This window comes from Triturus cristatus, chromosome 6 (genome assembly GCF_964204655.1).
Source record: "Triturus cristatus chromosome 6, aTriCri1.1, whole genome shotgun sequence".
In the NCBI taxonomy this organism is placed as follows: Eukaryota; Metazoa; Chordata; class Amphibia; order Caudata; family Salamandridae; genus Triturus; species Triturus cristatus.
Window position 1 is genome coordinate 494,481,564 of NC_140589.1, and position 26,090 is coordinate 494,507,653.

A 26,090-nucleotide genomic window follows, 5' to 3' on the forward strand; every position below is an offset into this window, starting at 1 on the left:
ATGCATAGGGACAATACGGTGCTGGAAGAGCAGCTGCCATGTAAGCGTGAAACCTTATAATTTGCATCTACAGTGGGAAATGTAACCCAAGAGTTACATACCTGGAAGTGGTATGCTGGATCTGCCTCGACCACGAACATAAAGGTAGCCCCCACATTAGGGACTCCGTGCTGAGTCAGGTAAGCTGTAACTGCTGCCCAGCTATGCGCCAGAATAGCGACTGGTTGTGCCATGTAAAAGTTTAATAAGCCAATAAAATGGTAGCGCAAATGGGTCGAAAAACCTTTTAAACTTGAAGCTTGAATAACCTACAGAAATAGGTGTACCCGACAAATGCAGGAGGCGAAGCCCCCTCACTACGGACGTCTCTGAGAACCAGTGATAGGGTATCGTGGACAAGCACAAGCGCTACTCAGGGGTCCTGTGAATATGTAGAAGACAAAACGTTGGGGGCGCCATGTTGCAGGGATTCTGCACATACAGAACTATGCGTAGGATTATGGAACCTTAGTGCATAGGGTCTGGGTCATCCTACCACCTTAGTACCTATGAGCCAAGGACCAACTGGCTATAGTGTCTCACTTGCTCTCCCACTAACTTGCAGAGAAGCAAACGATTAGACACCCCAGAACTCAACACTCCTGACTCTCTCAAGAATCGCGATGGCAAGAAATACCCTTTCACTCGCACTCTTGTTCTTGTCCACAATAAGATCCGACAGACACATGAATAAGTTTAAAATATTTATTTTAACTAATGTGCTCTAAGGTACAGTATACGTGCCACAATGCGCAAGAAAATGCATAACACAAATATGGTAAGCATAGCAATTAGTCCATAAATCATGAAAGGAGCTCTCATTATGAAGACTGTATACCCTAACCTCCCTCCCCTTGTACAGAAGCAGAATGATTATATATTAGAAGATCTCTGGGCGTTATCTGCAGACTCCATACCTCGGACTATAGATGGTAGACCTACATCATAGGTGCTGTCTTGCTCTTCTCCCTGGAAAGATTCCTGTCCAAGAGTGTGCTACCTATTCGTACGTACGTATTCCCAAACAACATCTGCATCGGTATGTCTGATTTAGAGGCATTCAGTCATAATCCCATAGATGGTAGCTTCGCCCCATTGGCTCTTCAGCCAAACACATACACCAAATGTTTGAACCTGTGGTTCCTCTCGTACTGAGCAGGATTACTATAGCAACAAGTAGGGTAAAACTAACCTGTCACATGACGGTCTAAACCCAGTTCACGTTCCCTATTAGTTGGTGAACCATGCAATGCCTGATGAATTCTGCTTCACAATGATAGGAAGAGACAACATAGAAGAACGAAAAAGCAACATAGCTATGAACGCTTGCCTGCCACAAGCCAGTTATCCCTATGGGAACTTTTTGACACCTCCTGTTTGAAACCCAAAAGGTCGAAGGATAGTGCATCCCCACTTTCACGGTCTGTATTCATACTGAAAATCATGATCAAGCAAGCTTTTGCCCATTTGCTCTTTGGGAGTTTTCCCTGAGCTCGCCTTAGAACAACTGTGTTATCATCTGACAGGTTTACCACCCGAGTCAAACTCCTCACCTGCCACTTTCGCCCGGAACGGGTTGCGCCCGGTGAGTGCGGGGTGCTTGGAGCCAGAAGCGAGAGCCCCATGGGGCTCGGTTCACTGGGTAAGTGAAAAAACAATATTAGTAGTGGTATTTTACCAACCGCACAAGGTCCTCCCAATACTCCTTTACCTCTGATGTCTTTTCACAAGGCCAAGTCCATTCCCTCGGTTATGGGTTCACTAAATAGAAGGTAGTGACAGTGCACATCTTGTTCATCCATTTATGCGACTCACTAATTAGATGATGAGGCATTTTACTACCATTAAGGGAGTCATAGTTACTTCCGCCGTTTTCCTGCGCTTCATTTAATTTCTTCACTTTGACATTCAGAGCACAGGGCACAAATCACATCGAGTCAACACCCACCTAGGGCCTTCACAATGCTTAGTTTTAATCAAACAATTGCATTGCCCTGGTTGCCCCAGTTCTAAGTCAGCTCTAAGTCAACTTCTAGGCGCCAGCTGAGGTAGAAACACTGGCCCTAGCCCGGGGAGAGGTGACCACCATAGCTGCAGTGATGTTCAGGAAGGGCCTAGCTCACGCCCATAGTTGCCGCCGCCCCGGAGTCGCCACTGCACCAGAGAGTGAAGTCTCATCTAGCAGCGTGGCCCACCCAGCCTTGTTTGACGACCCAGCCCTTAGAGCCAATCCTTATCCCAAATTTACGGATCTGACTAGCAGGCTTCCCTTACCTACATTGTTCCAACATGCCAGATGCAGTTCAACTTGGAATCCTGCTGCAGAGATGGGTGCAGCCCAGTGCGAGACTCACACAATCTCCCCCCAATTTTCAAGGACCAGCAAGATCTCACCGGACACAACCAGAACCATACCACTTTCCAAAGCTCAGGTCCCTTTCTCAGGGCAACCCCATCCCAGGGTGTCCTGTCCTATACAAAGAATTGAGAACTATTCCAGGGGCTCCCGCTGGCTTCCCCAGAATTGTTTGTATTACCGCACTGGACAAGTGGCGGCTCGCAGAGGGAGTGCTGCGGGGCGATGAGGGGGAGGGGCAGGGTGGGGGAATAGTGTACTCTAACATACAGGGGAACGGAGTAAAGTAAGTAAATAAATAAATAAATCTATTTACCTTGCATGCGCTGCATCGCCGAGTTGGTGATGCAGCACACGCAAGGTAAATAGTTTTATTTATTTATTTACTTAATTTACTCCATTCTGCCATATGTCGGAGTCCACTACCCCCATCCTGCCCCTCTCCCGCTGCGAGCCACCACTGCACTGGACGCCACATGGATGCCTGTCTATGCCAGTCTGGGTTCAGGGATCAGCAAGGGCAACGGAGGCCATCGCCCATACCATCCGAACGGCACTCGTCCATCTCTTAGAACCAACTAATCCATGTTCAACTGCTGTTCACATGGAATCCTTCGCCACTTCGACCTTCAAAGTTCTTGTTTGAATATTTGCTACTACCACCAAGATCAGCACCTGCGATGGCCCCACCCAGGCCCTCGTCCCTACATCTTTGCAGACTGCAGTGGCACTCCTACTCATCACAGCTTAGACTCCATGGCTCTCAGTGCAGTGGTGGCCGGGAATGGGCCCGACACTCTAGCGCCATCCATTTTCAGGGCTCGTTGATTCTCCAGGTGAGTTGTTACACACTCCTTAGCGGATTCCGACTTCCATGGCCACAGTCCTGCTGTCTATATGAACCAACACATTTTCTGGGATCTGATGAGCATTGGCTTCCGACACCTTAACCCGGCGTCTGGTTCATCCCACAGTGCCAGTTCTGATTACCAAAAGTGGATCACTGAGCTCTCACATTCCATGCTTGGCTCCACACCAGCAAGCTGGGCTTCTTACCTATTTAAAGTTTGAGAACAGGGTGAGATTGTTTAGGCCCCAAGACTTCTAATGATTCGCTTTACCAGATAAAACTGGGGCCTAGTTCCAAGTGCCAGAAATCTCGACGGAAACTTCATAGGGAACCAACAGCTAGATTGTTCGATTAGTCTTTCGCCCCTATACCAGGGTCGATGACCAATTTGCATGTCAGGATCTCTATGGACATCCACCAGAGTTTCCTCTGGCTTTGCCCTGCCCAGGCATAGTTCACCTTAACATGCAGGTGAAGCAGGGAGGCCTCCCCAGGCCCAATAGACCCCCTTCCCAGACCCTTGGTGGTGTGGCAGGTTGATGGATGAAGCCCAAGGCTGGAGCAACCACCCAGGGTCCCAGACGGAGTCCAACGCCTGCACAGGAGAGGCCTCCACGGACCCGCGGGGCCCCGTCCAGGGTGCTTTGCCACTTGGCAGGCCCAAGGGTGGAGCCCAGGACAGAGGGGCACTCCGAGCCTGATGCACAACATCCCAGGCCCGTGGCAGTGTGACAAACCAGAGGACAGAGCCCAGGGTGGGAGTTCCAACCCCGGTACCTGGTCAGAGCTCCTGGACCAGGCTGTGTAGGGGAGAGTTCCCCAGGCCCACGGGACACCGTCTTGGGTGCTTTGCCATGTGGCAGGCCTGAGGACGGAGCCCAGGACACAGTGGCAGGCCGCATGACTCAGGGGTGGTGGAGCGGGTATGGGGGTGTGTGAGGGGTCACGGGGGCGCGAAGTTTGCACAATGCAAAAAATATATCAATATACACTTACCCTGTCGCCGGGTCCCGCATTTCTGCTCCTGCTATCCTCATGGGACTCAAGGAACAGGAAGCTAGGAAAAACAGCCAGGCTCTCCTGATCAATCACAACACTGCAATGCAATATTGTGATTGGTAAGCACCCAGGCTCCCCTGACCAATCACAAAACAACGTTGTGATTGGATTTGAGCATCCTGGTTCGACGCTCAACCCGGGAATAGGGGCCTGGGCATGTTCTCCACATAGGAAACAATGCCTGAGAGGGCTGACCAAACAGTCATTGCGCTCTTAGGAGTGGGAAAACCATTCCTTCCCTGCCCTGTTCCGAGAACAGAGCAGCCCCGCCCACGTGCCCGCTCGCAAAGGATAGATAAATTGATAATTACTCAAAGTTATTATCATTTTATATTTTCTTTACTTTGCACTGTTCAAAAGAAGTGGAGGAGCCTTCACTGCCAGGATAGGGGGTCCCCACCCCTGGGTCTGCTTATGCCCCAGTCAGAGCTTTTGAAGCCGGCCAAGGAGGGTTAGCCTACCGGGCCCGATGGACCCCCGTCCCAGTCCCTTCGCAGTGTGGCGGGATGGAGGACGTTGGCCAGGAGGCAGGCTTACACACAGGGGCCTGGCTTGGTGGCCTAGTCAGAGTTCCTGAAGCCAGCCATGCAGCTGAAGCTTCCCTAGGCCTGATGAAAACCTATCCTGGGCCCTCCATGTTATGGCCAGCTGGTGGACAGAGCCCAGGATGAAGGCTCATTCCCAGGGCCCCTTGTGGGTCTGGTCACAGCTACTGAACCCAGCCAAACAGGGGAAGCCTCCCAGGCTCAATAGATTCCCCTGTCCTAACCCTTCACAGTGCAGCCGGATGGTGTCCAGCATAAGGGCGGTTGCCCCAGGTCCCAGCAGTGCCCAGTTGGAGCTTCTGACACCAGCCGCGCAGAGTAGACCTCTCCGGGCTAGCGGGACCCTGTCCCGCAGGCTTGGCCATGTCATGGGCTGGAGGACGGAGCTCATGATTGGGAGCTCCCATCCGAGGGCCCGCCGTGGGGGCCCAGTCAGAGCTTCTGAACATGGCCAAGCAGGGAAAGCCTCAATGGGCCTGATGAACCCCCAGTTCCGGGCTCTTCATGTTGTGGCAGGTCTCGAAAAATCTACTTGCCTACTCACTATGGTGAGTCTGATTTTGGCAGGTCGACTTCTCTTTAGAGCCTACTCAACCATTCTGGTGAGTTGACAATCATTACACAATTTGAGACCATTTTACAGTCATGTACATTACAGTTTGTTCAAGAAGATTAGAAGCAGTGGTAATTTCCACATCTCTGAATTTGCTGGTACCCATACTAGCATGTGAATTAGAGGGAATTTCTCAAAATGCCTTCTTTCCTACACACTGTGTTACATTTGGAAGGTGCAAATGCAGAGAAAGACTATTGGCAATAACCAGGCCGGGGCGTAGTTCGTGGAGTTTCGTTACACAGAACTCCGCGTAGTGACTAAAAAACTCCACGGAGTTCTGCAAGTGGCAGAGTGCAGAGCGAACTGCTGCTTGCGCTGATCTTCCTGCTGCTCAGGTAGAAATTCTACCCGAGCAGTAGCTCACGTTTGCCAACTTACCATTCGCAAGTGGGGAAACTTTGCTGCACTATGCGGAACAGAGTTTTCTGCACTCTGGGAGCTCTGCAGAGCGCGGAGTGCAGAAAACTCCGCAAACTCCACGAACGGAGCAGAGTTCACTGCCCAGGCCTAGTAATAACACTTGTTCTACTATTCTTTGTTCCCTTAGATTTAGGACCCTAGCTCAGCAGGCACCAGAGAAATCCTAGCCAACCTGTACATTTCTGAAAACTAGACACCTCTGGCCATTCAGGGTGGGCTAACTTGCATGGCTCTCACCACATTTTCTTACCCAGAATCCCTTGCAAACCTCAAACTTTGACTAAAAAACACATTTTTTAATAAATATTTCTGTAATGGAAAGTTCTGGTATCTGCAGGGAGCCACAAACTTCCTTCCGCCCGGCATTCCGCCAAGTCTCCCGATAAAAATGGTACCTCATTTGTGTGGGTAGATCTAGTGCCCGCAACAGGAAATGGCCCAAAATGCAACACAGACGCAGCACATTTTTCCACCTAAGACTGACCCTTGTTTTATCAATGAGTCAATCGGCTCATTTTACTTTCACTTTCAATGTAATTACGCCAGCACGCCAAGGACGCCGATCGTTATTACAGTAAAAAAAAATGCTTCGGGTAGCAGGAGAAGCTTTTCCACTGCACCCAAGGCTGAAAATAAAAAAATAAAAATGGAAATTCCCCTTCTGTATACAGCAGAGGGATTTCCTGTGCGTTTGCAGAGGATGGTTCCGTCCTCTGCACAGACGCCCACCGGCACATTTTTCTATCCTTCTAACCAATGACATGTCATGGTCAATTATAACTTTCTCTGGGATTATCTTTTGTTATGTTGGCTACCAGTGCTAAAACATTCTATGTATGTAAAGAAATTATTAATTGATAATAATCCACACATATAAAAGCAGTATGTTATTTTCATTTATTTTTAAATATTTGGTGCTTTTGAGTGAATGAATAGGGCAACTTCTAAAAGTACCAACCATCTTCCAAATAGCACCCTATTCGAGTATTGATTGGTTTCTAGTAGTAGAAAAAAGTAACAAGCGCTTTTGAGCATCTTTGTTATCGTAGAGTAATAAAGATTCTTTAGGAAATAGTAGTTGTAGATTTTCAGGAATATTAATGTGAGTAAAGGTTATGATTTGAGGCGAGTGATCTTTTCTCGCTCATTACTTTTTGCTGGCAGTATGTTTCAAAGTGTATGCATGGGAGCTGTCAAGCTACATGGAGAGGGCTGTAATCAAGGGCTCACTGGATGTATTAGAAATGCTTTTCGATTGTTCAACTGTATCTCTATCCTCCACATCAATTGTAGAGGCAAAGTGATTGTGATATAAGGTCCTATCCACCAAGGAGCATATTTACGAGGGCCTTGCGTCACTCTTGTACCACGCCAAGTAGTACATGCATGATGCAAAGTCCCAAGTTATATTTAAGAAACAACATAAAGCCAGTTTGTGTGGCATTGAATGGCTTACACAAATATGGAGTAATGCAACGCAGCGCAATTCACTGCGTTGCCATACTCCTCGCAAGGGAGACATTCCCTGGGGTTTGTGGTGGGTGTTCTGATGCAATTCCCATGGTTTTTGACACATTCCCAGATTTACAAGAATTTGTAAACCTGGGAATGTGTCAAAATCTTCTGCCTTCCCAAGTGAGGCATAACAAGGAGAAATAATTGTATTTCTCCTCGTTTAATTCCTCTTTCTATGTGTGTAGCATTCTACAGCACACATAGAAAGAACACACATAGAAAGAGTGAAATGCCTCTATGGGTTGTTTTGTGCAGGAAGGTTCCCCTTCCTGTACAAAAATAATCCTACCTGTATTGTAGGCACCCTTGCACCATGGTGCTGAAACGGCATCAGTGCAGGGGGAAAGGAAAGGAATGCATTGTATTGAAAAAATATGGTGCATTCCTGCCCTTTTCATGTGACGCAAGGCAGCACAGTAAGGTACCTTGCTGCGCTGCCCTGCACCACCATTCTGGTAAATATGTCCCTATGTGCCCACGGGTCAGAGCTCCAGTGAGCCCCCTTTATGTGTTCTATCTCTACAGAACACACATCCAATGTGCATAAGAAGTCAGTTTCCTCTTTTGTTTTTTTGTATTAGGCAGGTGAATTGTTTTCCAATTTTTTAATTCTGTAGACTAAAGAATAATTGGAAAAATGAAAAGAACAATTACTACACAGAGGTACTTTTTGATTTCTGGTAAATGTTTGGTTGTTCTCTATTTTCTCCTTGTGTGGCAATCAATTCTTTTTGTGATTGGCTTGCTTTTTTAAAATCATGTTCCATTGTTGTTGATAGTTGATCTTCCTTGGACTTCCCTGTCAAAAGAGAAGTGTTTAACTATTTCTACTTTTCCCTATGTTTGTCCTGTAAAAAAAGCTGATAAATTGGCCAATTTTGTAATATTTTGTAGCCTTTTCATTTTGTTTCGCTACTTAAAGCTGTTTTGGAAAGAAATACGTTATTTTTTAAATACAGGTTTTCAGTTACTTCATACTTTACCATTGTTTGGATATAGAAATATTTAGGAATTGTTGCATTCTTGTGTAGTAGTGTGTTTTTCGAGCTCATCAATTTGTGCTTATTACTCTGTATAAAAAAAAGAAAAATACATGCTTTCTTGTAAATGGAAAAGAGATGGGCAACCTCATATCTTTGTCCTTTGTGCACTTCCATTTTAATTCTGTGTTTTTTCTCACACTGTTACTCCAGGGAAGTAGCCATCAATAATGAAGCAGCTACAGAGACACTAGACCCATAGGTTTGACGGGCCTACTGTACTCAAAATATTGCTACTTTTTAAATGTAAATGTACTTATAGAGCGCACTGTCACCAGACGGCCACCTTGCATTTTCGCCTTTGCGGTTTCCTGGCACTGATACTCATACCGCTGTGGAACCCCCCCTGGCTTTCCCTGTGAAGTGTCCACTCCTGGGCACCCCCAGGGTGAAGCCAGGCATCCTTAGCGCTGTTGGGGCCGGTGTGGAGGCAAAGCTAGCTATTGCCCAGAGTTGCAGCGTGGGGCCCATGATTAGAATAGGCACTGAGGCAAGAATAGACAGGTCTGAGGAAATTGAGCCCGAGCCCCGCCGAGATGGGAATCGAACCCTGGTCCCTGGCCAGAACTCTGCTTCAGGGTCTGCCGCTCTAACCATTGAGCCACACTCCCCCACTTTCGAACAAGGCGATGGGGGTCCTATTCCTTTTCTTTCATTAGAGTCCATGGGTTTCACTGTGTTTACTTCTTTTTACATGGTGGATACATCTGTATAGGTGACTTCCAAGCATAGTTTTGTGAACTGGATATATAGCGCATGAATTTCTGTGATTTGAATGCATATCAGAAACTTTCAGGTCTGTGGAACTTCATTGCAGGTTATTGTATTTCCTCTGGAGTTCCATACAGTTATTACAGGTTGGCCTTCTGTTTCAGTATGGGGATTCAGTTACACCTTTTTTTCATGATATAATTTGTATCTCTGCCCATGAGAGTAGCAGCTTTTTGCATATACATATATATTTGGTTTGCAACTAAATGAGTGGCCAGCAGTACCAACTGTATATTTTTTTAGCTGCAAGTGTATTTTGACCATCATTGTTATGCTACCAACAGTGTAGCATTTTGAATTGTCATTCCAACATGAAGTGTGTCAATTTTCCCAACATTGCTCACTGACACCAGCAAAGGACTATTATTTACTACTAAGGCTCTCATTACAAATAGGGCAGAATTCAGTGGGGTAATTACCACATGACGTAAATACCATTAACTGATGGTGAGTTATTAGCACATGTACTAAATAATTCAGATTTAGAGTATTCAAGAGGAAAATAAAGTAAAATGCAGAATCTGGTTTTAACACACCATATTCTGCATGTTTTTTTCATTTTTATGGGCCTTTCCACAGGATAAATGTAATCAGATTTGGCATGCTAAAATCTATCAGGAGAATTTTGCAGGTGTATAATAATTATCACACAACTGGTAATTCTGTTCCCTGGGAAAACTCTTAATTGCACACGGATCATAATTTAGTCTTGAACCCTAGATTTGCAGTCTAAAATATTACACACGTTTTTGGAATTTGAGTTCTTTACTGAGATGAACCACAATGACAGGTGTACGATTTGGGCTTTTATTATACTCAGGCCAAAGTTTGTGCGCAGCTGGGGTTGGAAACCCATGGAGGGTTGAGCGAAAGACCTTGCCAAATACTGGTGTGGGCCGGGTTGGCTGCTCACTGAGTGTTGGGACCAGGGAACTCTTGGATGTAGTACAAGATCAAAATGGGTGGATGGATGGATGGATGGATGGATGGATGGATGGATGGATGGACGGACGGACGGACGGACAGATAGATAGATAGATAGATAGATAGATAGATAGATAGATAGATAGATAGATAGATAGATAGATAGATAGATAGATAGATAGATAGATAGATAGATAGATAGATAGATAGATAGATAGATAGATAGATAGATAGATAGATAGATAGATATGTCAGAAATGGGGTTAATAATTTGGGAGGGGGTACCCTTACAAACTACTCTGGTTAGGTCAAAAGAAAACTCGGTTCTGATAGGATTTTTGATCAACGCTTAGTAGCTATGGCACAGGCAGCCGGCATTTCTCATAGAAGTGTGTGAAAAGATCAGTATCAACAATTTTAAAGAATGGAATTCAATACAATAACATTCTCAATTCAATTTATAAAAACAGAAAAAAAAACTATGAGCAAAGGTACATCAAGATCATGAAAATTGGTTGACGGAAACTGTACATGTGAATTTTTAAAGTTTGAGGCCACACAGCATCAAGAAAAAGCACAAATCAGAAGTCACTGATCACTGTGTGCCACACGTAGAAGCAAATGTAGGCTGAGTGCACTAGAGTGGAGATCAGATACACCAATTGTGTGGTGCACGTCAAAGCTTCTACCTTCTACCTTATAACTTAGTATCTGAAATGGAAGCCTTAATATTCCATTGGGGCAAGGTCAAAGGCTGTGCCCAGCTCGGAAAGATAGGAGGCCAACCACTTGACCCATGGAAACCGCTTCCAGTCCCTGGATGCTAGCAGGCATTAGTTCTTGTGTGAGTCCTCATCTTCCAGATTCAGTCAGGATGCTTCTTCCAGCAGGACTTTCTTCACATGGAGTCTTCCCAGGAAATGTTTCCTCTAATTTGTTTCCCTGTGTGCGCCAGTGAATGGTCTCCTAAAGCAATCTGCATTGAAGACATGTGACAACTCACTAAGGAAGTAAGCTACCAAGATCAGTGGCATTTGCCACATCAAGAATTTATTTGCATGTAAACACCAAAAGATGTATTAAGACTCACATTTAGCTACCTGTAGTAGATCACTGACCATGATTGATACAAAACATGGACCACAACAGGCTACTGTGTAAGCAAACATCAGAGCAGCATGATCACAGTTAGAGGTAGCCCTCTGCAATCATGGGAAATTAATGCAGAAGAATTGAAGAGGGACAAACAGGTGATAGAAACTAATACTATTTCAATCAGAGCACCTTGACCTCAAACACAATTCAACAATGCTATTCAGTGAGCCAGGTGACAATATGCAGGACTTCAGAATCACAAGTTTGAAACACAATATTTGACCATCATCATAGAAATTTGTGGTTTTTTAGGTAGTAGCCCTTTGCAGACTGTGTCTTGTAGTTTTGTTTTTTCCATTAGGATATACATTTCAAAATAACAACATAATTTGCTCCAGTAGCAGGGGTGGTGGAAAGTGCAAATAAGGTGTATCTACAGTGCTGTGTGAAGGGTTCATACTTGGGCAGCATAGGAAAGCTGCCCTGTATTCCTAAAGCGTTGGCAGTACAGAGCAAAAATACACATTAAGGTGCCGATTCGGATCCTGGAAAAATTTCCCCCGGCCGAATTGAATCTGGATTTTTTTCCGTACGAATCGTACAAGTAGCGTACAAACTGCCAAGTACGATTCGCATTGGAAAAACTCCATACGAATCACATCCGGAACATTTCCTCACACGTCCTTGGGTCGGAAATTGTGTCCGACACATCCCCGATAGATTTACCGTACGAATCGGAAAAATGAAGTCCGACCGCGCTAGTACGATCACTCCCGTCCTTTCGATTTCACAACTGTATGCAAAAAACACCGTACAGACCGAACTCCCACAGCAAGCATGGAGACACGTGTCCGCATACGCGCCAAACACCCCACCACAGACCCCGCATGTACGCGCAAAATGCCCCCCGGCCGCGGATGTACGCGCTGAACCCCCACCCGTGTATGTACGGACCTTACCCCCACCCCACCCGTGTATGTACGGACCGGACCCCCACCCCACCAGTGTATGTACGGACCGTACCCCCACCCGTGTATGAATGGAGCGTACCAACACCCCACCCGTGTGTGTACGGACCGAACCCCCACCCCACCAGTGTATGTACGGACCGTACCCCCACCCCACCAGTGTATGTACAGACCGTACCCCCACCCCACCAGTGTATGTATGGACCGTATCCCCACCCCACCCGTGTATGTACGGAACGAACCCCCACCCCACCAGTGTATGTACGGACCGTACCCCCACCCCACCAGTGTATGTACGGACCGTACCCCCACCCGTGTATGTACGGACCCTACACCCAGCCCCCCTTGTATGTACCGTGCGAAACACCACCACCGATGGACGGTGTGGACCAACACCCTGCCCGTGTTCGTACACTCCTACTGAACCAGAACTAACCAAAAAAACACAAGGACAGTCAATCGGAGGCACACAACACCACAAAACATATCCAACAAGGCCAAATACATCCTATACACTGACCTGCAACTGACAAACAGAGAAACAGAGGCCCAAACCACTACCACTCCTTATAACACACCCACCCAAAGTTCAAACACAGCCACACCCACAAATGGACCAATAAAAAGGCGCAACACACACAAACCATGATCCTTTGCAACAGATCCACTGCTGCCAGACCCCAGAGACAACGCACTGCACCATACTCCAACCATCAATACACCTTACACTTGCACTCCTTCACACAACCACCATCACAAACACACCCTCATCACATTCACACACACACACCTGCACACCCACAACCATCCACACCCACACCCATCCACACTCCCACCCCCACAACCATCCACACCCACACCCCACACCATGCCCACTAACAAGAATCCAAAGTTCACAAAGGAGGAGCTGGAGGTCCTTGTCGACGAAATCGTCAGAGTCGAGCCACAGCTCTTTGGAACATTGGTCAGACGGACCAGCATATCCGAAACATCTGCCATGTGGGAGAGGATTGTCAATGCTGTGAATGCTGTTGGGTCCACCAGAAGGACCAGGCATGAGTGCCAAGCCAGGTGGTACGATCTGCGGAGGACGGTCCGCCGCAAAATGACGGACGAGCACAACCAGGCCAACATCACTGGAGGAGGGCCGGCCCGCAGACCCGTACACTACCATCCCTGGGAGGAGAAGGTGATGGCCACGCTGCCGCCGGTGGGAGTAGACGGACTAGAAGGAGTCCGAGAGCCTGGTGAGTACACAAACAACTCACCTCACATGGGGGGAACGCCATACACAACCAAAATACCAATCATGCACGCAACCCCCCCAAAGCCAGCACCGGACACAACCACACTCCAAAAACACACACATGCCACTAGCGCCTCCATGCCCCAAGCAAGGCCAGGCCAAGTCACAGGCCACACAAAACACCAACACAAGACAGGATGTCCCCAATGCCGGGAGGGTGGCCCTCAAAACTAACATAGAGCAACTCTGAAGCACACAACAATGCCCTCAGCCCATATGCCCTAGGGCACAGCCATACAAACAGTGTGTCCCCACACAGTACTGTGTTGCATGCAAATGGTGGCCGCGTTGCAGGATGACATGGGTATGAAGGCACAATTTGCACATAACAGCAGCTAATGAAGACGCTTCACTCTGAAAGAGTGACAGCACACACCGCCACAGCAGCAGTGCAGACTCACACACTCCGCCCAATGGGTGCCCGGAGATAAGCAACAAACCCACATGAACAAGCCAATGGCCTTTGAAAGACCTGCAAACTGTGTGTGCCCAGGAAGCTGGGCTGAGGTGACAGAGGGTGACACACAGAGGGAGGGAGAGGGGGAGAGAGAGGGAGGGATTCAGAGGTGGACACAGGGAGACAGACAGAGGGAGGGAGGAGGCTGACAGAGGGAGGGAGAAAGGGAGACAGAGGGAGATGGAAAGAGGGAGGAGGCTGACAGAGGGAGGGAGAAAGGGAGACAAAGGGAGACAGACAGAGGGAGGAGGCTGACAGAGGGAGGGAGAAAGGGAGACAGAGGGAGACAGACAGAGGGAAGAGGTTGACAGAGGGAGATGGACAAAGGGAGGAGGCTGACAGAGGAAGGGAGAAAGGGAGACAGAGGGAGACGGACAGAGGGAGGAGGCTGACAGAGGGAGGGAGAAAGGGAGACAGAGGGAGACGGACAGAGGGAGGAGGTTGACAGAGGGAGACGGACAGAGGGAGGAGGTTGACAGAGGGAGGGAGAAAGGGAGACAGAGGGAGATGGACAGAGGGAGGAGGCTGACAGAGGGAGGGAGAAAGGGATACAGAGGGAGACGGACAGAGGGAGGAGGCTGACAGAGGGAGAGAGAAAGGGAGACAGAGGGAGACCAAATCACCCTTGGGTGGTGTGGCCATGTCTGCTCGTCAGCAGGTGGAATGTGTGCATGTAGACAAGGTTTGGCAGTGCGTGAACCCCCCCTTCAACCTCTGATAAACACTTGGCCATGTGTCAATCTGTGCACGAGTACATCCGTGCTGCAGGCACAAACCTAACCTTACACCCAGTATACCCACCCACTGTGTTTGTTAGAACCCTGTCACAAATGCTTAAGTTACCTATCTGCATTCCAAATAGCATGGAAAAAACAACATTTGGCCACGTACAGTGCAACACGTAAGGCGGCTCTGCATGGCTTGCTACGCCCGCTCAGTACACTGCTGACTGCGTTCCAAAAAGATGCATCAACTAAGATTGTGTCACACATAGGTCAAGTGTTGAAAGCTGTGGCCAAGGGACATACCCATGCACGAGTGCACTGTGAGAGGAATGCAAGCCAAATCCAACCACACAGAGGAACTGTGCCAACTCAAAATGAATCAAACATGGATGTCGCATGTAACACAATTAACATTGTCTCTCTCACACACAGGTCAACGTCGTTCATCTCCCCCCAACTCACAGGATCAGGCTCTGCGTGAAGAGGACCCCACCGGCAGCGACGACTCTCACCACTCTGTGGATGACCCAGACCAACCTGGCCCCTCTGGTGTCCAACCACCTGCAGCACCTGCGTCAGGTACAACTGTGCCAACCACCACCCCCATTCCTGCTACATCCCAGGAGACATCCAGGAGCCCTGCCCACACACAACAACACAGCCAGTCTGTCCAGGAGGGACAAGGTTCTCCAGGCACCCAGGAGGAGGCAGGCGACACCGCAAATGCCATCCCTCAGGGGTCCCGGAGACCTGACGTGCCCACAACGGCAGGCCGGGCTCAAGTGGGCAGGGGTGGTGGGAGTGGAGGACGGCAGAGGAGCGAGCCTGACCAGCCAGCTCAGGACCCGGTTATGTCACACGTCCACAACATCCTGGACACATACCGGCGTGACTCCAGAGGCATCGACCAGGTAGTGGAGACCCTCAATGAGATGAAGAACATGCAGGTCGAGCATCATGCCAGTCATCTACAACACCATGGACGGATGGAGGCAAGACTGGCTGAGCTCCTGGCGGTGCGCAGGGACGTGAGCCAATCACTCCGTCAGAACGCCCAAAGCCTGGCAAACCCTCCCTGTGCCACCAGGTGTAGACCAGCACCAGAAACAGGGAGGGAGGAGGAGGAGGATTCATCTGACGGAGCGTCCCTAGCATCGTCAAGGCCTGCTTCTGAGGGTCCCCGCAGGAAGGTGGGTCGTCCACGCAAAAGACCGTGAGAGTCAGCGGAACATCACCATCTCCCAGGTCACCTGGCCTGGCACCTGGCCCTCTGGCCCAACAGCAGCACAGCAGCAAATGACATTCTCTGCCACATGGCCTTGCTGGTCACTGTCTGACCAATGTTGACAAAGACTGTGGCACAGACTCTGATGACTTTCAATGGCAAGGATACCAACTCCCCCTGTGAACTTTGGATTCTACACTCCCGCCAAGCACCTCTTGTAACTCTCCCAAACACGTACCCCAGCACTAATAAAATTCATCACAATCACAAGATGATGCCGTCATTTTGCATTCTTCCACTACATGTGTGTGTTGTAAAGTCAAACCATGCCTGATTTCAGAAGTAACTCCAAACATCCATACCCTGGGGTCTGAGTCTGGCACAGGACACACATGGGTCACAATGTACCATCCAATACAGATATGGAGCACCATACTCACCCGTGATGGGCCCAACCAGCTGAGTGGGTGCCCGCACAACTGTGCCTACAGACCAATGTAGAAGAGCAACAGTCATGCGCAGAGGTCAGGGATCATGTGGAGTGTCCTGGGATGCTACTCCCAGGTATGTGTAGACACGTGGAAGAACCATGTCGTGCATGCTTGAGTCAGGTGGAGAATGGTGGGCCGGCCAACGTTGGATGCATGGAGATGGCACAATGGGGTGTTGGATCACAGTGCCACAAGGTTGTGTTGTGGTTGTGGGCTGCATCCTGAGTGCGTGCGTGGATTGAGAAGGTCATCCTGCAGCTGGCAGTGATTCATTCCCCCCATCTCTGTTGGACGTTGATGTGGCCTGGTCGCCGGATGTAGAAGCAGAGCTGTGCAGATGCACCCTGGATGTGGACAAGTATCATGGGAGTTGTAACGCACACGTCTGTAGAGTGCAGGGTAGGATTAGACACGGATGTCGTAGTTGACCTGGGGGATGGTCTCTCTTGCCTTGAGGTGGATGGAACTGGGGCTCTTGTGCATAATCCAGAGTGTGCAGCAGCATGAGGCACAGATGCTGCTGATCTGCATAGCACATGTCAGCAAGCAATCCATGATGAACACCAGCTCATTTGCGTGGACACTGGGTGCCCTTGCTGCAGGGCCTGCAGCAGCATGCGCCATGTCAAGAAAACAATGCCACAAGTAGCACACAAAGACAAGGATCTCAGGAAGGAACCATGCAAACGGTGTATGTCAAGGAAGGACTCTCTGGTTCAACATGGCACACACACACACAATGGATGCACATGCAGCACAGTGGCTGTCGTGGAGACTGACATGCCACAATACCTACACAGCCATGGACATCATGCACAATACAGATTCTAATCCCTGACAAACAGCTTGCATCTTGCTACTCTACACATAGACTCATATGCACCATCTCTGAGAACTATGCCAGACATGCCGCATGCACAGTGGCAACAGACCACCATTGACAGAGATGAGGCACCTTGGAGGCAGAGGGACACCTTTATTAGTCATGTGTGTCGGAATGCTAATGCAACTCTGTCAACACATACACAGGTCATGTGGATGAACACGTGGGACCAACACTGGCACCCCCCTGTGCACCACAGATGCTGGAAATCCATCGAACTGGCACACAAGTGATGGGTTACAGCTAAACACCCCCTGCTGCTCACGGAGAGGCTGCTATACACCAATGAACCTCTAATGGGGAATTCACACACCATGTCAACCCGGTGCAACCCGTATGTTTCCGAGGGCAGTGTTACACACATTGATGGCTGCATCACAATCCACAATCCCATTACAGATGACTGTCACCAAGTCTGACCATCAATTCAGGTGAATTCAGCTCCATGTCATGTGCCACATGGTGATTCTACATGTATGTAAAGTATCCAAACATGAAGAGGAGCAGTGCACACACATTCCAAACAAATACCACACCCAAAAAGCCGTGCTGCATCCCTTACCCTAAGGAGATTTTCAAACTTGTCCGTGCATGTAACGCTGATTTAGCACATGTTGCTGTGTTCATGAGGAATAGCAGGAGCACAACAATGCCACCAGCAGACAGCAAGCGCAAGTACCTGTGGATGAGAGACACACCAGAAGTCAGCCAAAAGAAGCACATCCGCATGCATGTGCATGTACTCGACACGTATAAGGTTGTCAACATGCTAGGTGACAATGATGTCTCTGGAAAAGCATTCTTCCATTGCACCATCACTCGAGTGACACATCCAAACACACCTCTGACTCACTTGGCAGTATGCAGATGGACACACACATCGCAACACATGCCACACATGGCCAAATGCATGCACACTCAGACACTGGAACTCACCACTAAGCAAAGAAGTTGCGTATGAGCCGACTCTGGATGTCCTCTACCGCCTCCTCCTCCTCCACAAAACTTGCCTCGTGACCAAGCCCTTCATCCTCCACGGGTGGATGGTCCTGCTCATCCGGATCCAGGATGAGTGGCACAGCTTTCTCCACTGCCATGTTGTGCAGCATGCAGCACACGAGGAAGATCTTGCAGACATTCACCGGTGCATATGGGAGTGCTCCACCGGTCTTGTGGAGGCAACGGAATCGGCTCTTCAGGAGGCCAAACGTCCTCTCTATCACTCGCCTGGTCCGCCCATGGGCGTTGTTGTAGCGGTGCTGGGCAGCCGTGCTGGGGTTGCGGAGAGGCGTGATCAGCCATGGCATGTTGGGATAGCCAGCGTCCCCTACATGGAAACATCATGGACAAGAGTGGGTCAGGAGAAGCAGTAAGACAGGAAGATGACGTTAACTACAGGACTGCCAGAGTATACCCACCAACAACACATGCTCGTTCGTTGCGCAGCTGCAGCATAATTTCAGGCACCCTGCTACGCCTCATGATGTAGGCATCGTGTGCTGATCCTGGAAAACGAGCACAGACATGTGAAATTACCATGTTGGCAAGACACACCACAAGGGCATTAATGGAGTGGTTATGCTTGCGGTTCCTATATGCTACATCCTGTGCCTGTGGTGGTACCAAAGCCACATGTGTTCCATCTATGGATCCAATGACATGGGGCATCCCTCCCAGGGCATAGAACTCACGCTTGACACCTGTCAACTGCTCAGGAGTTGGGAATTTAATGAACTCATCCAGGTGCTCCAACATGGCCTCTAAAAAATTATGCAGAACACGGCTGAACATGGTTTGGGACATGCCCCCAACATGAGCAATGGTATTTTGAAAGGTACCCGTGGCAAAGAAATGTAGGGCTGCCATCACCTTCATCTTGGGTGTCAGTGCAGTAGGATACCTGTGTAGCGGTTGGAGGTGTGGTGCCAGCCGTGTCGTCAAGTCCTCAATCAACTGTTGGGGGAAGCGGTAGCGGCGTATACAGTCACGTTCCCTCAGGTCAGCCAAGTCCGGAATTGGTCGAAGGAGAGGCGGAGCCCTGCAGTGAATTTGAAGGGACAACGAAGAGTGAGTACAGTACACCACCAATGTCAATGTACTGAGCACATGTTCAACAGGCAATACACATCTGCTACATACAGAGTCAGGTCTGTGCAATATGCCCTGGACACGTATGCCAGGCAGGTGACACTCCTACCAAGAGCCAGCCACAAACATGGATTCTCAGGCTCAACATGACATGGCATTAAACTAGCGGTGGGCCAGTGTGAGTGAACAGGCAGACGCATCACAGGAGTGCCAGACATCCGCATATGGGCAGAATAAATATGTCAATCATACAGACAGGTTGCGGAACACTAGAGGCACAGGTCACATGTAATGTAAAAAGGACAGACCACACACCTTGATTTCAAGGGGTACATGTCAAGACTGATCACACATACATTGAGAGTATGCAGATATGTCCTTGTTTTGGAACTCTGTGTCGATGCATACATACACACCTTACGTCGGATTACACATGTGGGCTGGTGTGCGGAACAGTGTGCCATGCCCATCTACACACAGACACATGTTGGTTGCAGCAACTGCAGATGCATTTGACCAAACACCTACAGCAAACCCATGGGAAAACATGACACACCCATGACATAGTCACAGCGTGCAACGCGGGCATTCACATCTCAGGTGTAACATTCCGTGTACCTGGCATCAGGGGACAGTTGCGGGTGTCGGTGACTGTGCCACGCCATTGACGCATTGCTCAACAAGTCTGTACTACATGCACACATGTCAAAGGAGTGAAGGGGATGTGTGGCACATAGTGCACCATCACACATGACATGTGTACACAGCTCATCATACAGTCATTTGCTTCACACCTCTGGAGTAATGTGCCACATCACAGCCTGACACACCTGTGCCCGACACATGTAGTACTGCACAGACAATGCCTTGATGTCCAGCCTTGGCCAAGTAGGACAGCTCTATTACTGTCTGTGTGCTGCCTGTCACCACTGTCAGGTGTGAAACGCACCATACATACGCACTGATGGGGTGTGTAGGGTCCCTATCACAATGGGAGTGCTGGCGTATGCGTACGCCATAGTGATACGGACCGTACACGTGCGTGTAGTGTCCCTATCACTATGGGAGTGCTGGCGTATGCGTACGCCATAGTGATACGGACCGTACACGCGCGTGTAGGGTCCCTATCACTATGGGAGTGCTGGCGTATGCGTACGCCATGGTGATAACGTCCGTACCTGCGTGTGTAGGGTCCGTACCACCATGGTTGTGCATCCCTAGGCTTACGCCATGGTGATACGGTCCATACCCACGTGTGTAGGGTCCGTACCACCATGGTTGTGCAGCCCTAGGCGTACGCCATGGTGATACGGTCCGTACCCGCGAGTGTAGGGTCCGTACCACCATGGTTGTGCAGCCCTAGGCGTGCGCCATGGTGATACGGTCCGTACCCGCGTGTGTAGGGTCCGTATTACTATGGCGTACGCATACGCAAGCACTCCCATAGTGATAGGGACCCTACACACGTGTGTACGGTCCGTATTACTATGGTGTACGCATACGCGAGCACTCCCATAGTGATAGGGACCCTACACATGCGTGTACGGTCCGTATTACTATGGCGTACGCATACGCGAGCACTCCCATAGTGATAGGGACCCTACACACGCATGTACGGTCCGTTTCACTGCATTTGGGGTGCCCTAGGGCCGTGGAACAACATAGGGGACACATGAGGGACAAGTGTAAGGGCCTAAATGCATGCTGGTTGTCATGGAGACCGAGTTTAAAGTTTGAATTTTTCCATCAGGTGCCCAGCAGAAGTCGGTTGGAAACAATATACTTTGTTGCAAAGTGGTTGTTGACTTGACATCATGCTCAATTTTTAAACCATGCAAAGACATTCACTGGGGTAGGTTTAAAGGGATTGGAGGAAACGTAGGATGCTAATATGACTGACCAATCACTCTGTACTCCTGTAAATGAAACAGGCCAGCAAGGCAGATATAAGGCAGCCAGGTCCCATGAGAGAGCACTTGCCTGCACAACCTTTCATTCCACAACACTGCTGCTGCTTGTGATTCCTCTGGCACCATGTCCAGGTCTGTGGAGAGGGCCCAGCCATTCACCATGGAGGAGAATATGGTGTTGGTGGATGTGATCCTCCCACAGTACACCATGCTGTATGGTTGACCAGGGGAGCAGGTGAGTGCAGACTCCACTAGCTTAGACTGTGCCCCTTTTTGTGACTGTGACTTCTGGCATTGTGTCCATGTGTGACAGACATGCAATGTTGTTTAGAGTGGGTCCCAGGGTGGGGAAGGCCTCATGTCTCCCATGCAGAGCATGCTGTAGTTCCTGTGTGCACTCCTCACTTGCATAGTGCTTACTGTGACAATCAATGCATGGTGCATGCTACATTCTGCCTGGCTACTCCTCCTGGGAATGTTGTTTCTACAGTCCTGATGTGATTCTGTGGGCCCCCCAGTGTGACAGGTGACAGTACCCATAGATATGTGTTTGTTTAGTGTACCTGTGCTGTGAGTGTCCAAATGATGTGTACGTCCCCTGGACATTGGTGTGTGTGTGTAAGTCCCCTGTCATGTGGGTGAGTGCATTTGGGGAGTGTTGCACACCAGCTGCATGAGGGATGGATATACCCTGGCCATCTGATGTGAGCAGGGAGCAGTGCTGTGTGACTGCCGTGCTGAGCCAGCCCCACACCTGTGACACCCCCCAGTCTAGTGGCACATGGGCAGAGTGAGGTATGTACCCGCAGTTGCCAATGGCAGGTGATTGTCCTGTGCCTGTGTGTGTCTGTGTATTCTGCTGAGGTTGCGTCAGTGGGCTGGGGCATGTGACTGCTTTGAGGCGCTGTACATAATCCTGGTGTAGCTTGTGATGCACAGTGTGATCCAGGATCATTGATTGTGTGGCACCCCTCATGCTACCTGTGTACGTTCAATGCCACGTAGTGCATTTGGCCTTCCCCAGAGGATAATGTCCCTATGACAAAGGTGCAATGAGTTGCCTGCATACCATGGCCTGTTCAAACAAGACAAGTTATTAATATGTGTGTCTCTGTGTCATTGCTCAGGTGTATTAAAGTATTCTCACTTTTGCATCCTCACAGGTAGGCGTCCATGCCAAGGGGGAGATATGGAAGCAAGCTGTCAGTGCAGTGAGGAAGACGGAGGGTCGGAAGCGGCGCCTAGCCCAGGTGAGGAAACGCTGGCAGGATATCCGGTGCTGGACGAGGAAATCGCACGGGTCCTGCTGGGGGACTCACCTGAGAGCCACAAGAACTGTGGGCGCCGGCGTCTGACCCACATCCATAAGCGTGTGCTGGCGGTGGTCTTCCCCAACTTGGATAGGTGCTTACTGGAGAAGCAGCAGCAGGAAGGGGGTAGGTACATGTGTGTTTGTTGTGTGTCACCAGCTTTTGGAAGTGCGCTGTTGCATGGATACACTGCCAGGGTTTAAATGTGCAGTGCATGACCTGTTCCCCAAAGTACACCGGTGCTGTTCTTCCTCCCTTCCCCTCCTTGCCATGTGTTCCCTGGTCTGTGTGTAGTCACTCTTGCACAAGGTCATCTAGGCTGGCAGTTAATCCAAGTGCCCAATGCTCGCAGCATCATGTGTGGGGGGGGGGGTGTGTAACAGGTTTTGGGACCTTGCCTGTGCCCTGGCCAGTTCAGTCATTGTGGGGTCCATGTCAGTTGGCACTGATGGTGAGTCCCGACATAGGAGCGTGTTTTACAAGTGTACTGCCTTACAGCATGCATGTCCAATGTTGTGCCCTCTGACATGATGTGCATGAGTGGGAGTAATGCATAGTGCAGGGACGGTTGCTTCAGTTTCAGTCATATCCATCCAGGACCATGGAGGAGTGTGGCCACTACCGTGCCCTGGGGCACCTTTTCCTAGGTATCATGTGTGTCATCCAACAATGTGGACATTCTCTGTGTCTTCGGCATAGGTTGGGCTCTATGGCATTGTACCCTGGCCTCATCTGTATTTACGTAAACTGTGCTACATGTGTCCACTGTACTGTGTGACCCAATTGTGCTTGTGCATACTCACAGTGGGCAGTGCCTGTGTGTCTTGGTACGACAATCTGATGATGGTTTATTGTCAATGATATATGTGGACAGGCGCACCAGGGGTAGTTTGTGTACAATCAGGATTTAGTGCAGGCCATGTGTTTTTATCCCAGAGTAAGAGGTGTAAGTACTTCCTCTGTCTCAATCCCATTGTCTCAGGTAGGGGGTGGTTTGTGCGGGCAAGGCCTACATGTAAAAATCTGAAGTCTCCTTGGTAGGTGTGGCCTGTGTGTGATGTTTGTCTGGACATACACTCAAGGTGCAGTGACCCAGTCATGTTGGGCATGGTTTAATGTATTAGCTTTGCAGCATGTGCATATAGTTAATAGACATGGTTCCTGCTCATCCCTGTTTTTGGCAACACTCTGTGGTGCAGATGCTGTGCACGATTGTCCCCAGAGCCTGGCTCCTCTGTCCAATTTGATATCAAGTAATTTGCTGTTGTATCATGCTCTCCATTGTTTCTCAGTGGCATGGTGGGTCAACCAACAGTGTGTTGCAGGGCCTACATATGTACCTTGTATTGTAGATGTTACTCATGTTGCTTTTCAGGCTATGCACTGTGACCTATGTAGATTTGACTCATGTGACATATGTATCCAGGTGTCTGATTATTTCCTGTCTCTTCACCTTGCCCACAGCATCGTCGGGGGACTCCGAGGGAGACACTGGCACGGACCGTGAGGAGGGATCGAGCACCAGTGCTGTCTTGTCTGGCGAATCAAGTGGCACGGAGGCCGAGGGAGTACGGCGGAGGACCTGTCCAGTCCCACCACCGACTATGACGCTGACGGGTCAGAGGCTGAGCTCCCAGAGGGGGCAGAGGCAGCTCCCACAGCTGAAAGCAGCACTCAATCTCTGCCCGCCCCCTCCATTACCATCACCGGCCTCCCACTTGCTCGGGTCCCTTCCCGCCGTGCTAGGTCACCAAGTGTCTCCTTCTTTCCAGGCACCGCACCCCCTGCCCCTGTCTCCACTGCTGCCGCGAATGCCGAGTCTGTGGACATCCTGCGCCAGTTGCAGGTTGGTCAGACTGCGATGCTTAATGTCCTCCATGGCCACACCCGTGTGCTCACCCAGATGGAGGCATACATGGAGGGCATCTCAGCTGCGCAGTCTGACCAACGCCAGTTGCTGAGGTCCATAGACTCGACACTGACTGCAGCAGTGGGTCTCCTGCAGCGCTGCGTCCCCCCCTACCCCAGCACCATCCACACTTCCCACTCCCATGCCTGTCCCAAGCACACCCAGACGTCCCCATGCACACACCCCACCAGACTCAGGCACCACACCAACAGGGAAGGCCAAGCGCACACCTCCTGTCACGCACACACAGGGTGAAGTAGGCACACCCACTGGGTCGGGGGCCAAACGGAAGACACGCAGCCACAGTGGGAGTCCACATTCCTCACAACCCACTCCCTCCAAATCCACTCCCCTCATCTCTCCTGGCCAAGATTCAACAAAAGATTCCTTCATGGCCGCTCTGTCCCTGAGCCCCAGTGTGACACCACCCCGCAAGCGGTCAAAGGAGTCCCCGGTCAGGGTAGTTGAGTCCCCCCCCCCTGTCCACACCCTCCCCCAGCAGTGCTGCGACCCATCGCTCCGACCTGCCCCCTCCTTGGGGCCTGTGGTTCCTTCGGGTGCAGGGGAGACGCTGGGGGACCTTGCAACCGTGTGCAGCGTCATTCTCACCACCACCTTTGGCGCTGCCCCCCCTGTGGTGGAGTCCTCTGTCCCTGCAGCCACAACACCTACCCTTGCCCCTCCTGTCCCTGCGGTGCCTGGTCCTTCCCCCCACATGATGCCCCCCCTGTGGAATCTAAGGAGGTATGAACTGTGCAGGCAAGCTAGGGGACACGCGTCCCTATGTGTCCCCCACCAGGATTTGGACTATGGACTGCCCTATGGGCCTTGTACATATTGAACTTTTATTACCCATTTTCTTTTTCATGCTGAATAAAGCAATGGTTTTTTTCCTTTGAACACTACTGCTTTCTGGTATTGCTGTTGTTGGTGCTGCTCCATGATTTGGGGTGGTGATAATGTGTTAGGTGTCTGGGAAATGTAGTGGTGTGCTGCTCATGGGGTGGACCCTGGTATCTGTGTGCCATCACAAGGTATTTGCCAAATGTCTTTGTTCATGTCAGCTCTTACTGCATGGTGACATTGTCCCAAGGTGTGTTCCTTCCTCTGTGGCCCCTGACATCTTCCCTGCAGGGTGTTTCATAAATGTTGTGCTGGGCTGTGTCTACATATCCTTGGTGTGCGATGGATCCGTTCAACTTTGCCCATGCATGCTGGGCAATGTCTCCACCTGCATCATTAGTGGCATCCTTGGTGGTCACTGTACTTGTGTATGGAGTATATTGACATGACTTCATGTGGACATGTTCCCTTTTACACACTATGCATGTGTGTACTCCCAGCCTCGCACACATGTGTTACGTGTTCTGCAGGGTCTTTGGGCACCTGACTGACAATTGTGGCCATTGTATCTGTGGGTACTGCACCCTTTTCCTTCCATGGGCACTGCTGGGAGGACTCTGCACCCACCCCTCCTGTGTCTGGGCACTGCTGGGGGGACTCTGCACCCACCCCTCCTGTGTCTGGGCACTGCTGGGAGGACTCTGCACCCACCCCTCCAGTGTCTGGGCACTGCTGGGAGGACTCT

General features: G+C 49.9%; 2 pseudogenes; both read right to left on the minus strand.

Moving 5' to 3' along the window:
- Positions 1-862: 862 nt before the first annotated feature.
- LOC146817320 (28S ribosomal RNA) lies at positions 863-2,326 on the minus strand (annotated as a pseudogene).
- Positions 2,327-2,329: 3 nt separating this feature from the next.
- LOC146817321 (28S ribosomal RNA) lies at positions 2,330-3,740 on the minus strand (annotated as a pseudogene).
- Positions 3,741-26,090: the final 22,350 nt, after the last annotated feature.